Source organism: Arachis duranensis, chromosome 3 (genome assembly GCF_000817695.3).
Source record: "Arachis duranensis cultivar V14167 chromosome 3, aradu.V14167.gnm2.J7QH, whole genome shotgun sequence".
NCBI classification, from domain to species: Eukaryota; Viridiplantae; Streptophyta; class Magnoliopsida; order Fabales; family Fabaceae; genus Arachis; species Arachis duranensis.
The window spans coordinates 99,215,890-99,232,985 of NC_029774.3; positions in this window are offsets into that span (position 1 = coordinate 99,215,890).

Below are 17,096 nucleotides of genomic sequence, written 5' to 3' on the forward strand. Positions count from 1 at the left end.
ATCTTCTGAATCTCTACTTTCCTACTGTCTTCTTCTTCATGCACGCAAGGCTCCTTCCATGGCAAGATGTATATTGGGTTTTACCGTTGTCAATGGCTACCTCCCATCCTGTCAGTGAAAATGTTCAACGTACGCTATCACCGCACGGCTAATCATCTGTTGGTTCTCGATCATGTCGGAATAGAATCCAGTGATTCTTTTGTGTCTGTCACTAACGCCCAACACTCGGGAATGTTTGAAGCTCGTCACAGTCATTCAATCCTCGAATCCTACTCGGAATACCACAGACAAGGTTTAGACTTTCCGGATTCTCAAGATTGGCCGCCAATGGGTTCTAGCTTATACCACGAAGATTCTGCTTAAGGAATCCAAGAGATACACACTCAAACGAAGGTAGAACAGAGGTGATTGTCAGACACACGTTCATAGGTGAGAATGGTGATGAGTGTCACGGATCATCACATTCATCAAGTTGAAGAACAAGTGGTATCTTAGAATAGAAGCAAGCGTGATTGAATGGAAAACAGTAGTAATTGCATTAATCCATCAAGAGACAGCAGAGCTCCTCACCCCCAACCATGGGGTTTAGAGACTCATGTCGTAGAAGATACAATATGAAATGTGTAATGTGTCATGAGATGAAGATACAATAGCAAAAAGTCCTATTTATAGTGAACTAGTGACCTAGGGTTTACAAGAATGAGTAAATGACGTAAAAATCCATTTCCGGGGTCCACTTGGTTTGTGCTTGGGCTGAGCATTGAAGCTTTCATGTGTAGAGACTTTTCCTGGAGTTAAACGCCAGCTTTTGTGCCAGTTTGGGCGTTTAACTCCAACTTTTGTGCCAGTTCCGGCGTTAAACGCCGGGAATTCTGAAGCTGACTTGGAACACCGGTTTGGGCCATCAATTCTTGGACAAAGTATGGACTATTATATATTGCTAAAAAGCCCAAGATATCTACTTTCCAACGCAACTGAGAGTGCGGCAATTGGGCTTCTGTAGCTCTAGAAAATCCACTTCGAGTGCAGGGAGGTCAGAATCCAACAGCATCTGCAGTCCTTTTTCAGCCTCTGAATCAGATTTTTGCTCAGGTCCCTCAATTTCAGCCCGAAAATACCTGAAATCACAGAAAAATACATAAACTCATAGTAAAGTCCAGAAAAGTGAATTTTAATTAAAAATTAAAAAAAATATAATAAAAACTAACTAAAATGTACTAAAAACATACTAAAAACAGTGCTAAAAAGGGTATAAATTATCCGCTCATCACCCAGAAAACACAGATTAAAGGCTGCAAAGTGGAGGAATGAAGGAGAGATGACTCATAATTCACTTTTCATAATTTAGATGTAGTTTTTAGAGAGAGAGAGAGGCTCTCTCCTCTCTCTTAGGATTTAGGATTATGATTTCTATTAGGATTAGGATTTATTTCTTCTTCATCACAGGTTCAATGTTCCTTTACTTCAATTTCTCTTCTACTTTTATTCATTCTATTATTTTATTTTAGTTTGCCAAATTGGCTTATGAACCTTTCATGTTAGGATTTTCTTAACTAATGCAATTTAAGGTATTTTTAGATATATGATTTCTTTCTTCTATTTATATAAATAATTTAGATTTTTCCCTTTTGGCTTGGGTTGATTAATTGGTAACTCTTGAGTTGTCAAACTCATCATGATTGATAATTATTATCTTTGCTGATTAATTTAGATTCCTATAACTCTAGTATTTCCTTAAGGAGTTAGCTAGGACTTTAGGTGTTAAATTAATTTGTCCACTTAACTGACCTGCAAAGTTAGAGGTTGACTTAGTGGGAGTGAAAGTATAATTCTCATCACCATTGATAAGGATAACTAGGATAGGACTTCCAGTTTTCATACCTTACCAAGGGATTTCTAATTATTAATTTATTTTTCTTATCAATTAAATTATTTGTTCAAACCTTTTTAAAACCCCGAAATATACCTTTGCATAACCAATAATAAATCATACTTCCCTACAATTCCTTGAGAAGACGACCCGAGGTTTAAATACTTCGGTTATCAATTCCAAAGGGGTTTGTTACTTGTGAAAAGGATTTTATTTGTGAAAAGTCAAATAGCATGAAAAGAATGGTACTTGTTATTCAATAATAGAGAGCAGGTTGAGGTTTCGGAGTTGCTCTGTCTTCTGAATTTCTACCTTTCTACTGTCTTCTTCTTCCAAAAATGCATGTCTCTTCCATGTTAGGCTGTATGTTGGTGGATCACCATTGTCAATGGCTACCATCTATCCTATCAGTGAAAACATGTTCTCTACGGTTTCCCGCATGGCTAATCATCTCTCGATTCTCACTTGTGTCAGAATAGGATACATTTATCCTTTTGTACACTGTCACTGCATCCAATATTCGCAAGTTTGAAGCTCGTCATAGTTATCCCATCCCAGATCCTACTCGAAATACCACAGACAAAGTTTAGACTTTCCGGATCTTAGGAATGCTGCCAATTGATTTTAGCCTCTACCACGAAGGTTCAGATCTCATGAGTTTGAGTGCTCTATTGTCAGGAGATGTAGGTCAAACTCGTGGATTAGAAACCCAAAAGATACACACTCAAACTGTCGCCCCAATGACTACGTTGAGCTCATGTAGAACGGGAGAAGTTGTTAGGCACGCGTTTATAAGTTTGGGAATGATGATGAGTGTCATGGATCATCACATTCTCCATGTTAAAATACAAGTGAGTATTTTAGAATAGAGACAAACGTGATTGAATAGGAAACAGTAGTAATTGTACTAATCCATGGAAACACAGCAGAGCTCCTCACCCCCACCTATGGGGTTTAGAGGTTCATACTGTAGAAAATACAATAGGATTTGTCAAAAATGTCATAAGTTACCAAATAAATCTCTAAAAGTAGTTTTTATACTAAACTAGTAACCTAGGTTTACAGAGAATGAGTAACTAGATGAAGAGAGTGCAGGAATCCACATCCGGGGCCTACTTGGTGAGTGTTTGGGCTGAGCTTCCTAGCTTTCACGTGCATGTGCCATTTCTGGAGTTAAACGCCATCTTGGATGCCAGTTTGGGCGTTTAACTCTAGCTTTGGTGCTAGTTCTGGCGTTTTATGCCAGAAAAGTGTCTCTAGTGGACGTTTAAACGCTAGTTTGGCCCATCAAATCTCGGGAAAAGTATGGACTATCATATATTGCTGGAAGGCCCAAGATGTCTACCTTCCAAATCAATTGAGAACGTGCCAATTAGGTTTTGGTAGCTCCAGAAAATCTACTTTGAGTGCAGGAGGGTCAGAATCCAACAACATCTGTAGTCTTTTTTCAGCCTTTGAATCAGATTTTTGTTCAGGTCCCTCAATTTCAGTCAGAAAATACCTGAAATTATAGAAAAATACACCAACTCATAGTAAAGTCCATAAATGTAATTTTTGCATAAAAATTAATAAAAATGCAACAAAAAGTGAATAAAACATGCTAAAAACTATATGAAAACACTACCAAAAAACGTATAAAATATCCGCTCATCACAACACCAAACTTAAACTGTTGCTTGTCCCCAAGCAACTAGACAAATAAAATAGGATGAAAAGAAGATTGTGGTGCAATAAAATCTCCGAGTCTTCAATGAAGCTCAAATTCAAATTAGATGAGCGGGGCTTATAGCTTTTTGCTTCTGAGTAGTTTTGGTATCTCATTTTATCCCCTGATACTCAGAATGATTGGCTTCCTTCAGAACTCAGCATGTAGATAGTGTTATTGATTCTCCTAGTTTAGTATGTTGATTCTTGAACACAGCTACTTTATGAGTCTTAGCCGTGACCCTAAGCATATTGTTTTCCAATATTACCACCAGACACATAAATGCCATAGACACCTAACTGGGTGAATGATGCGTGAGCATCTTGTCTATCTTTTCCTAGTGAAATTGCACTTAAATTGTTGAGTTTAATTAAGAATTAATTATATTTTAGCCACTATGGATGCTATTTTGAGTTTTGTGCAATACTGTTTATTCTAGGTAGCATTCGGCTAGATTTGATGGAGTTTTTGCAGCACAAGAATCAAAGGAGATGGTTGCGAGGAGCGATGCGCACGCGTGCCTGATGCGTGCGTGTGATCTGGAAGTATCCATGGCGACGCGTTCGCGTGACTGACGCGTACGCGTGATTTGAAGATTTGCTCAGAGACGTGTTCGCATGATCGACGCGTCCGCGTGACTTGCGAAGAAGACCAGCGACGCGTACGCGTGACTGACGCGTACGCGTGACGTGCGCGATCTGCAGAATTTACAGAAATCGCTGACATGGATTTTGGGTCACCTTTTGAACCAGTTTTCAGCCTAGAAAACACAGATTAGAAGCTGCAGGATGGACAAATCAAGTGGTCCCCACCCATCAGCGGAAGACTTGTTAGTTAATTCGAATTTAAATTCAAATCTGATTTTCAGGAAAAGATATTATTTTTAGATAATTAGATTTTAAATTTATTAGGATTAGTTATAAATAGGAACTCTGTACATTTAGACAGGAGACATTGTTACCAGAAACCTTATTTTTTCCTCTCTGAACCATGAGCAACTAATCCTTCATTGTTAAGGTTAGGAGCTCTGTCTATTTTCATGGATTGATTTGTTTGATATTTTTAATTTAATTCATGTCTTGATTTATATTTCAATAAGTGTTTTCGTTCTTTATTTTATGCCTAATTGTTTATATTTAACGGGATACGTGACATATAATCCCCTTATTTGTGAATAATTAGGATTCTTTTGGCATATAAACTAGAAATTGATCATCACCCTCTAATTGGAATTAATTTACCAAGGAATTGGCAATTAATGCATTTTAGAGGAGACTAGGAAGGTCTAAGGAATTAGGGTCTAGTCACATATAGCTTGCCATGAAATTAAATCTTGCATGATTAAATTAATTAGTAATAAAAGTTAAATCCAGAAAATAGATAACTCTGAAACCTTAACTGCTTTCTCAAATATTTTATTCCCAACTCATTGCTGTTTACTTTCTGAAATTTGTAAAGTACTACTTAATGCTCTTAGAATATCTCAAAACTATTTTCTGCTTGCCTAACTAATCTTATCAAACGCTATTGTTGCTTGATCCATTAATCCTCGTGGGATCGACCCTTACTCACGTAAGGTATTACTTGGTACGACCCGGTGCACTTACCGGTTAGTTTGTGGGTTGTAAAATACCGCATTATTGAACCTTTTCAGATTGTGACTCAGCTTTGCTAGAGTCCCCAGTTAGAGGTGCCCAGAGTTCTTAAGCACAGTCTTTTTGCTTTGGATCACAACTTTAACCACTCAGTCTCAAGCTTCTCACTTGGACCTTCATGACACAAGCACATGATTAGGGACAGCTTGATGTAGCCACTTAGGCCAGGATTTTATTCCTTTGAGCCCTCCTATCCATTAATGCTCAAAGCCTTGGATCCTTTTTACCCTTGCCTTTTGGTTTAAAGGGCTATTGGTTTTTTCTACTTGCTTTTTTTTTCTTTTTCTTTATTTTTTGTAAAAAATTTTTTCGCAAGCTTTTGTGTTCTCCACTGCTTTTTCTTGCTTCAAGAATCAATTTCATGATTTTTCAGATTATCAATAACATTTTTCTGTTTACCTCCTTCTTTCAAGAGTCAAACATTACTTAAATTTCAGTATATAAAAAAATTATGCATTGTTTATGCCTTCATTCAGAGAGCTAGAGCAATGCCACCACATATAAATAATTTGAATTTTTCTTATTATATACTCAAGATATTTGCACCCTTGCTCTTCTAAAAAAATTTACTATTTTATTCATGTTTGATGATGATAAAGAAAATTAAATTATACCTAAATTGATAAAAAATAATACTAATGCTCATGCAATCCTAATACTAATGCTCATGCAATTCTAATATAGGTCCCTAATAACAAAAGTTATCACAGAGTTAGGACTCAACAACCTTGATTTTGGGAGATAGGTGCTCCTTCAATCTGGGGGACGCCTGGCGCTTCAAGGGATAGCCTCTGGCGTTTCAGCTCCTATAGCTCACGTCCTTACTGCTCTTGTTCCTTAAGGCTCCGTTTGGTTGATGTATTTGATGAGACATAGACACAGAGACACAGACATTAAAGACATGGACATAAAATATTTGTGTCTATGTATTGTGTTTGGCAAAAATAAGAAACAAGACACATATATTTAAAAAAGACTGAATTACCCTTCATTCAACCACAAGTTTTACCACCATTACAATACACCTATTATCCCAAACAATGCATGCCATCACCATTAAATTTTTATTTCTTCTAATAATTTTTTATTTCTTCTAATACCATCTTAAATTATCATTTAAATATTAAATATATAATTATTCTTGAAAAAAAATAGAAAATTAAAGTTCAGAATTTATCAAAGATTAATCAAAATTTAAATAAATAAAAAAATTAAATGTACAAATTTTTTTTTGAAAAAAATAGAAAAGTAAATTTAGTTGTAGAATCTAAAAGAGAAAGAGAAAAAAAAAGATTTGGGAAAATAAGAAGACAAATTTTAAAAACTCAATAAGGGTAAAAGAGTAAAAAATTAGTGTCTCACAAGTTGTGTCTCAGTGTCTCACCAAATTGGAGGTACACAAATTTAGTGTCTCCGTGTCCATCCGTGTCCTCCCGTGTCCTTCGAAAATCTGTGTCTCACCAAACCAAACAGCAGACATATGTCACCGTGTACCACTGTGTCTATGTCTCAGTGTCTATGTCTCAGTAACCAAACGCTACCTAAGCAATTTGCAAAGCATGCTGTCCTGATTCTGCTGCTCTTCTTTGAGTTGATCCACAACTTCTTGCAGCTTGGTAACAGATGCTTCTAAGTGAACCCAATAGTCAAATTGGGGGATTTCTGGGAGAAGCTCATGCGCCCTCTTCTTGGTGGGGTTGTCTTGAGCTTGAGATCCATCCATTATCTTTTTAGTGATTGAGTGCTCAGTTGGGATGAACTCATCCACTCCAATCTGTACCTCTGCATCCTTACATAACAGATAGATCAAGCTTGGGTAAGCCAATTTGGCCTCAGTAGATTCCTTTTGTGCAATTTCACAAGGAATTAGCTGATGAACCTCCACCTCTCTTCCCAACATAATACAGTGAATCATCATTGCCCTTTTTATAGTAACTTCTGATTGGTTACTTGTGGGAAGTATAGAATGTCCAATGAAATCCAGCCAGCCCTTAGCAACTAGTTTGAGATCTCCCATCTTTAGTTAGTTTGGGACACCTTTTGTGTTGGTTATCCACTTGGTTCCAGGGAGGCATATGTCCTCTAGAACTTAATCCATCTTTTTATCTTTAGCCATTCTCCTATTAAAGGATTCTGGATCATCTTGCAGTTGAGGAAGTTTGAGGACTTCTCTTACTTTGTCAAGGTGAAAGTAAATAATCTTCCCCCTGACCATAGTCCGAAAGGTGTGGAAGGCAGTTCCCTCTATTCTTTGCTTATCTGTTAGCCACAGATTTGCATAGAATTCATGGACCATGTTTCTTTCTACATTCATCTCAGGATTAGCTAGGATTTCCTAGCCTCTATTTCGAATCTGCTTTTGGATCTCCAGATGTTCATCTTCTTTCAGATCGAATTTAACTTTCGGGATCACTAATCTTCTGCACGTGATTTTGAAGTAATGGCTTGCATGTTCTTTGATGCAGAACCTTCCATGCATCCAAGGTTCTAGATTGTTCTCTTTCTTGCCTCTTGGAGTGGTTTGTTTTCCTTTAGGGGCCATGATCTTGGTGAGTTTTAGCTCAGTGATCACGGAAAAACACACCAAACTTAGAGGTTTGCTTGTCCTCAAGCAAAAGAAAGGAAAAAAGAGGGATAGAAGGAGAGAAGGATTCGAATGGTGAATGAATGGGATGGCCGAATGGGATTTAAAAGGGAGGGGGTGTGTTTCGAAATTTTTTTGAAAAAGATATGATAGAAAGATTTTGATTGGAAAAAGATAAACATGATATGAAAAAGATATTATTTTAAAATTTTGAAAGATATGAAAAAGATACGAGGGATTGAAATCAGAATTTTTGTTGATGCATCTAAAATAAAAGATGAGGTGGATGAAGAAAAGATTTGGAAAGAAATTGAAAAAAAAATGAGGTTTAAAATTGTTTTGAAAAAGAATTGAAAAATAATTTAAAAAGAATTTATAAAATCATTAATTTTTGAAAATTAAAATTGAAAGGTGAATATTTGTGACATATTTATGCAGAAAATTAAAACATGTATATTTGAAAAAAATTGAATTGAAAATAAAATTCCCCTCCCCCTGCTATTCTGGCGTTAAATGCCTAGAACGGTATCCATTCTGGCGTTTAACACCCAACCAGGTACCGTGGCTAGTGTTTAACGCCAGAAATCCTTTGTCACTGGCCGTTTTTCTGAACGCTCAGGACGCTGCCCATTCTAGCGTTAAACGCCCATAGTGCTACCCATTCTGGCGTTTAACGCCCAGAATGCTACCTTTACTGGCGTTAAACACCCAGAATGGTGCCCATTCTGGCATTTAACGCATAGAATACTTCTTTTACTGGCGTTAAACGCCCAGAATGGTGCCCATTCTGGCGTTTAACGCCCAAAATACCTCTTTACTGGCATTTTTACGCTAGTGAGCCTTTTTTCTCTGTGATTCCTCTGCTTTATGTTCTGAACCTTCATTTTTCTTAATTATTTACTGAATGTATTGACAAACATGAATAGCAAAATAAGATGACTCATATAATCGTTATAAACATCTAATTTATGCTGATGGCTGGGTTGCCTCCCAGCAAGCGCTTCTTTACTATCTTTAGCTGGATTTTGCTGAGCTTTAATCTAGTCTCAACTTTGAGCATTCTTGCTCAACATTGCCTTCAAGATAATGTTTGACTCTCTGCCCATTAACAATGAACTTTTTGTCAGAGTCAATATCTTGAAGCTCTACATATCCATATGGTGACACACTTGTAATCACATATGGTCCCTTCCATCGAGATTTCAGTTTCCCAGGGAACAATCTGAGCCTAGAGTTGAATAGAAGAATCTTTTGTCCTGGCTCAAAGACTCTAGATGACAGCTTTCTATCATGCCACCTTTTTGCTTTCTCCTTGTAAATTTTGGCATTTTTGAAAGCATTGAGTCTGAACTCCTCTAGCTCATTCAACTGGAGTAATCTCTTCTCTCTAGCTACCTTAGCATCAAGGTTTAGGAACCTGGTTGCCCAGTAGGCCTTGTGTTCTAGTTCCACTGGCAGATAACAGGCTTTTCCATACACAAGCTGGTATGGAGAGGTCCCTATAGGAGTCTTGAATGCAGTTCTGTATGCCCACGGAGCATCATCCAGACTTCTTGCCCAATCCCTTCTACGGGTGTTTACAGTCCGTTCCAGGATTCTTTTTAGTTCTCTATTTGAGACTTCAGCCTACCCATTTGTCTGTGGGTGATATGGGATTGCTACTTTGTGGTTAATTCTATATCGGACCAGAGCAGAGTCAAGCTATTTATTGCAGAAATGAGTGCCCCCATCACTGATTAGTACTCTAGGGACACCAAATCTACTAAAGATGTGCTTCTGGAGGAATTTCAGTACTGTCCTAGTATCATTAGTGGGTGTTTCAATTGCTTCTACCCATTTAGATACATAGTCTACTGCCACCAGAATGTAACTGTTTGAATATGATGGTGGGAAAGGTCCCATGAAGTCAATGCCTCATACATCAAAAAACTCAATCTCTAAGATCCCTTGCTGAGGCATGGAATAATCGTGAGGTAGATTACCAGCTCTCTGGCAACTGTCACAGTTACGTACAAACTCTCGGGAGTCTCTATAGAGAGTAGGCCAGTAGAAGCCACATTGGAGAACCTTTGTGGCTGTTCGCTCACCTCCAAAATGTCCTCCATACTGTGATCTATGGCAATGTCATAGGATCTTCTGTGCCTCTTCTCTAGCACACATCTACGGATTATTCTGTCTGCACACCTCTTAAAGAGGTATGGTTCATCCCACAAGCAGTACCTTACATCAGAAACTAATTTTTTTGTTTGCTGCCTGCTGTACTCTTTGGGTATGAATCTCACAGCTTTATAGTTTGCAATGTCTGCAAACCACGATGTTTCCTGAATAGCAAACAATTGCTCATCTAAAAAGGTTTCAGAGATCTCAGTAGGAGGGAGGGATGCTTTTGCTACTAGTTCTATCTGGGACAGGTGGTCAGCTACTTGGTTCTCTGTCCCTTTTCTATCTCTTATTTCCATATCAAACTCTTGCAGATGCAACACCCATCTTATGAGCCTAGGTTTTGAATCCTGCTTTGTGAGGAGATATTTTAGAGCAGCATGGTCAGTGTACACAATCACTTTTGATCCTACTAAATAAGATCTGAACTTGTCAATTGCATAAACCACTGTAAGCAACTCCTTCTCTGTGGTTGTGTAATTCTTCTGTGCGTCATTTAAAACACGACTAGCATAATAAATGACATGCAGAAGCTTGTCATGCCTTTGTCCTAATACTGCACCAATAGCATGGTCACTGGCATCACACATTAGTTCAAATGGTAATATCCAGTCTGGTGCAGAAATGACTGGTGCTGTGACCAGCTTAGTTTTCAGAGTCTCAAAGGCCTGTAAACACTCTATGTCACAGACAAATGGTGTATCAGCAGCTAGCAGATTGCTCAGAGGTTTGGTAATTTTCAAAAAATCCTTTATAAACCTCCTATAGAATCCTGCATGCCCCAAAAAGCTTCTGATTACCTTAACATTGGCAGGTGGTAGTAATTTTTTAATTACTTCTACCTTAGCTTGATCCACCTCTATTCTCTTGTTCGAAATTTTGTTCCCAAGGACAATTCCCTCAGTCACCATAAAGTGACATTTCTCCCAGTTTAAAACCAGGTTAGTCTCTTGGCACCTTTTCAGAACAAGTGTTAGATGGTCAAGACAGGAGTTGAATGAGTCTCCAAATATTGAGAAGTAAAATGAAGACTTCTAGAAATTTCTCCACCATATCAGAGAAGATAGAGAGCATGCATCTCTGAAAGGTTGCAAGTGCATTGCATAGGCCAAATGGCATCCGTCTGTAAGCAAATATTCCAGATGGACATGTGAATGTTGTTTTCTCTTAATCTTGAGGATCTACTGTAATCTGGTTGTAACCTGAATAGCCATCAAGAAAGTAGTAGTATGGATGACCTGCTAGTCTCTCTAGCATATGATCTATGAAGGGTAGAGGAAAATGATCCTTTCTGGTGGCTATATTGAGCCTTCTAGAGTCAATACACATACGCCATCTTGTATCTATTCTTGTAGGAACCAGGTCATTCTTTTCATTATGAACCACTGTTATGCCTCCCTTCTTGGGGACAACTTGGACAGGGCTCACCCAGGGGCTATCAGAAATAGGATAAATAATCCCAGTCTCTAGTAACTTAGTGACCTCTTTCTGCACCACCTCCTTCATGGCTGGGTTCAGCCGCCTTTGTGGTTGAAGCACTGGATTGGCATTATCCTCCAATAGCATCTTGTGCATGCATCTGGCTGGGCTAATGCCCTTAAGATCACTTATGGACCACCTAAGAGTTGTCTTGTGTGTCCTTAGCACCTGGATTAGTGCTTTCTCTTCCTGTGGCTCTAAAGAAGAGCTTATGATTACTGGAAAAGTGTCATCTTTTCCCAGAAAAGCATATTTCAGGGATGGTGGTAGTGGTTTGAGCTCGGGTTTAGGAGGTTTCTCCTATTCCTAAGGAGTTTTCAGAGGTTCTTCTGTTTCCTCTGGTTCCTCCAGATCAGGCTGAACATCTTTAAAAATGTCCTCTAGCTCTGATTTGAGACTCTCAGCCATATTGACCTCTTCCACCAGGGAGTCAACAATGTCAACACTCATGCATTCTTTTGATGTGTCTGGATGCTGCATAGCTTTCACAACATTCAACTTAAACTCATCCTCATTGACTCTTAGGGTCACTTCCCCTTTTTAGACGTCAATGAGAGTTCATCTAGTTGCTAGGAAAGGTCTTCCTAGAATAAGAGTTGCACTCTTGTGCTCCTCCATTTCCAGCACTACAAAGTTAGTGGGAAAGACGAATGGCCCAACCTTGACAATCATGTCTTCAATTACGCTTGATGACATTTTAAAAGAGCCATTAGCAAGTTGGAGACATATCCAGGTTGGTTTGACTTCTTCAGTCAAACCAAGCTTTCTGATAATGGATGCAGGCATCAGGTTGATACTCGCCCCAAGATCACATAGAGCTGTCTTGGTACAAGCACCCTCTAATGTGCATGGTATCATAAAGTTTCTAGGATCTTTAAACTTCTCTGGTAAGCTTTTCAGAATGACTGCACTGCATTCTTCAGTGAGGAAAACTTTTTCAGTTTCTCTCCAATCCTTCTTATGACTTAAGATCTTATTCGTGAACTTAGTATAAGAGGGTATTTGCTCAAGTACCTCTGCAAATGGGATCTTTATTTCAAGAGTTCTGAGATAGTCTGCAAAGTGGACAAATTGTTTATCCTGTTCCGCTTGGTAGAGTTTATGAGGATAAGGCATCTTGGCTTTATATTCTTCAACTTTAGTTGCTGTAGGTTTATTACCTACATAAGTGGTTGGAAAAGTGTGCTTAGAAGGGTGGTTATCAGCACTTGCAGGTGCCTGATCCCTCATTGGCGTTTGAACGCCAGAATTGGGTGCTAAATGGGCGTTTAACGCTAGATTGCCACCCTTTTCTGGCGTTTGAATGCTAGAACTGGCATCTTTATTGGCGTTTAACGCCAGGTTGCTACCCTTTTCTGGCGTTTGAACGCCAGAGTTGGCAGCTAAATGGGCGTTTAATGCCAGTTTTTTACCCTTTTTTGGCGTTTGAATGCCAGAATCATTCCTCTTTGGGCTCTTACGGTCCTCAGAGGAATTTTGGGTAGTGAATTGGTCATCCTCTGTCAGATGTTCTTTTCTTGGCTTCCTGCTGCTTTGATTTGAGACATTCAATGTCTTTTCACTCCTTAAATGAACAGCTTGGCATTCTTCTATTTTCTGCTTCAATAATTGCTATTTTGTCTGATTTAATTGTTTTTCCATATTCTGGTTAGCATCTTTAGTTTCGAGTAGCATCTCTTTAAATTCTACTAGCTATTTTGTTATAGAAAAGAGTTGTTGATTGAGTTTAGCAACTTGTTCTGAAGGACTAAATTCAGTAGATACTGCCTTAGCCTCTTCTTTCATGGAGGACTCACTTCTTAAGTACAGATGCTGATTTTTAGCAACTGTATTTATGAGCTCTTGAGCCTCTTCAATTGTTTTTCTCATGTGTATAAATCCACCAGCTGAGTGGTCTAGAGATATATGGCCTTTTCTGTAAGCCCATAGTAGAAGATGTCTAACTGCACCCATTCTGAAAACATTTTAGAGGGGCATTTCCTTAGCATCTTTCTGTACTTTTCCCAAGCGTCATAAAGGGATTCATTATCCTCTTGTTTAAAGCCTTGGATGTCCAGCCTTAAATGTGTCATCCTTTTTGGAAGGAAATATTGATTCAGGAATTTTTCTGATAGCTGTTTCCATGTTTTTATGCTTGCTGCAGGTTGGTCATTTAACCACCTTTTGGCTTGATCTTTTATAGCAAATAGAAACAGTAATAATCTATAGACATCCTGATCTACTTCCTTATCACGTACCGTGTCAGCAATCTGTAAGAACTGTACCAGAAACTCAGTAGGTTCTTCCTGTGGAAGACCGGAATACTGGCAATTTTACTGCACCATGATAATGAGCTGGGGATTTAGCTCAAAATTACTGGTTCTGATGGGGGTATACAGATACTACCGCCATATAAAGCAGTAGTGGGGTTACTATATGACCCCAGAGTCCTTCTGGACTGTTCAGTTCCACTTAGGTCCATGATGGAGAAAGGGAGGTGATGTGAATTGTGAATAAAATTTTATTTTATTTTATTTTAATATATTTTTTTCATTTTCGTTCCGAAATAAATAATAATAATAAAAAAATTGGAAACTAAAATAATTAATTATTACAAGATTTGAAAATTTTTTATGAGGATTTTCGAAAAAAATGAAGAGAGAGAAGGTGGTTAGGAAGTTTTGAAAAAGATATGATTTTAGAAATTTTAAAAAGATATGATTTTTAAAATTTTGACCAAATCAACCCAAGGGATTCAAAAATAATGAGTAAATAAAGGAATATATATTTTTGAAACTAATAAGGAAAGTGAAAAACAGTAAAATAACACCAAACTTAGAATTTTTAGATCAAAACAAAGAAAACAAACAAGAAAAATCTGAATGTCAAGATGAACACCAAGAACACTTTGAAGATCAAGATGAACACCAAGAACAAATTTTGAAAATTTTTAAGAAAACAAAAACACAGAAGACACCAAACTTAAAACATGAAACTAAACTTAAAGAAAAATCAAAAATTAATAAAGAAAAATAAAATTTTTGAAAGATTTTTAAAAAGAAAAAACAAAGATGCAACTCTAGTGACTTTAAACCAAAAAAGATAAAAAAAATTTCCTAATCTAAGTAACAGGATGAACCGTCAGTTGTCCAAACTCGAACAATCTCCGGCAACGGCGCAAAAAACTTGGTGCACAAAATTGCAATCACACTTTTGCAACTCCGCACAACTAACCAGCAAGTGCATTGGGTCGTCCAAGTAATACCTTACGTGAGTAAGGGTCGATCCCACGTAGATTGCCGGCTTGAAGCAAGCTATGGTTATCTTGTAACTCTTAGTCAGGAGATTAATAATAAAAAGGATTTTATTTGTGAAAAGTCAAAGAGCATGAAACGAATGGTACTTGTTATTCAATAATAGAGAGCAGGTTAAGGTTTCAGAGTTACTCTGTCTTCTAAATTTCTGCCTTCCTACTGTCTTCTTCTTCCGAAAATGCATGTCCCTTCCATTGCAGGCTGCATGTTGGTGGATCACTATTGTCAATGGCTACCATCCGTCCTCTCAGTGAAAACATGTCTTCTACGGTTTCTCACATATCTAATCATCTGTCGGTTCTCACTTGTGTCGGAATAGGATACATTTATCCTTTTGCACACTATCACTGCGCCCAACATTCACAAGTTTGAAGCTCGTTACAGTCATCCCATCCCAGATCCTACTCGGAATACCACAAACAAGGTTTAGACTTTCCGGATCTCAGGAATGCTGCCAATTGATTCTAGCCTCTACCACGAAGGTTCAGATCTCATGAGTTTGAGTGCTCTGTTGTCAAGAGATGCAGGTCAAACTCGTGGATTAGAAACCCAAGAGATACACACTCAAGCTGTCGCCCAATGACTACATTGAGCTCATGTAGAATGGAAGTGGTTGTTAAGCACCCGTTCATAAGTTGGAGAATGATGAGGAGTGTCACGGATCATCACATTCTCCATGTTGAAATACGAGTGAGTATTTTAGAATAGAGACAAACGTGATTGAATAGGAAACAGTAGTAATTGCATTAATCCATGGAAACACAGCAGAGCTCCTCACCCCCACCTATAGGGTTTAAAGGTTCATACTTTAGAAGATACAATAGGATTTGTCAAAAATGTCATAAGTTACCAAATAAATCTCTAAAAGTAGTTTTTATACTAAACTAGTAACCTAGGTTTTACTGAGAATGAGTAACTAGATGCAGAGAGTGTAGAAATCCACTTCCGGGGCCCACTTGGTGAGTGTTTGGGCTGAGCTTCCTAGCTTTCATGTGCATGTGCCGTTTTTGGAGTTAAACGCCAGCTTGGATGCCAGTTTGGGCGTTTAACTCCAGCTTTGGTGCCAGTTCTAGCGTTTTACGCCAGAAAAGGGTCTCTGGTGGGTGTTTAAATGCTAGTATGGCCCATCAAATCTCGGGAAAAGTATGAACTATTATATATTGCTGGAAAGCCCAAGACGTCTAATTTCCAACGCACTTCAGATCGCGCCAATTGGGTTTTGTTAGCTCGAGAAAATCCACTTTGAGTGCAAGAGGGTCAGAATCCAACAGCATCTGCAGTCTTTTTTCAGCCTTTGAATTAGATTTTTGCTCTGGTCTCTCAATTTCAGCCAGAAAATACCTGAAATTACAGAAAAAGCATATAAAATATCCGCTCATCAACCTCTGAGAGAAACCTTGTGAACAGTGGAGTTCCTCAGAAGAAAGGAGTTCTTGATATTGACACTTTGAATGCCATATTGGCTCAGAGCAAGATCTTGACTCAACAGGTCAATATGATCTCTCAGTATTTGACCCAAATGTAAGCTGCAGCTGGCAGCAATCAACAAGCTTCATCCGAAGTAGAAGCTTATGATCCTGATCAACCTACCATAGAGGAGGTGAATTATATGGGAGAACCCTATGGAAATACCTACAATCCCTCATGGAGGAATTATTCTAACCTCTCATGGAAGGATCAACAGAAGCCTCAGCAAGACTTCAACAACAATCAAGGTGGAAGGAACCAAAATAGGTTCAACAACAGACCACCATTCCCATCTTCTCAAGGGAATATGGAGACCCCTAAGCAGAGCCTTTCTAACTTAGTCACTCTAGTCTCCAGCCTCTCTAAGACCACTCATAGTTTCATAACTGAAACAAGATCCTCCATCAGAAAATTGGAGGTACAAGTTGGTCAATTGAGCAAGAGAATTCCTGAGACTCCTCCTGACACTCTTCCTAGTAACACTGAAGTGAATCCAAGAGAAGAGTGCAAGGCCATCACCATAGAGGCTGGGGCCAAATCTGGTGAGACTGGGATGGAGTTCAACGCCTAAACAACCATCAAAGCTAGCGTTGAACGCCAGGGAGGAAGCCCTCTCTGAGCGTTCAACGCCCAAACTAATAGGGAATCAGGCGTTGAACACCAGTAAGAAAGGTCTTACTAGGCTTTCAACGCCCAACTTGGCAAAGACACTGGCGTTGAATGCCAGTAATAACATACCTACTGAGTGTTCAACACCCACTAAAGAAATTTCTATTCAAGAATTAAAGGAAGCCAAGGCTCATATAGAGACCATAGAGGTCCCTTGTAGGCACTCCTGCATTGCATGAGTTCTGATGAATACTCATCCTCTGATGAGGATGAA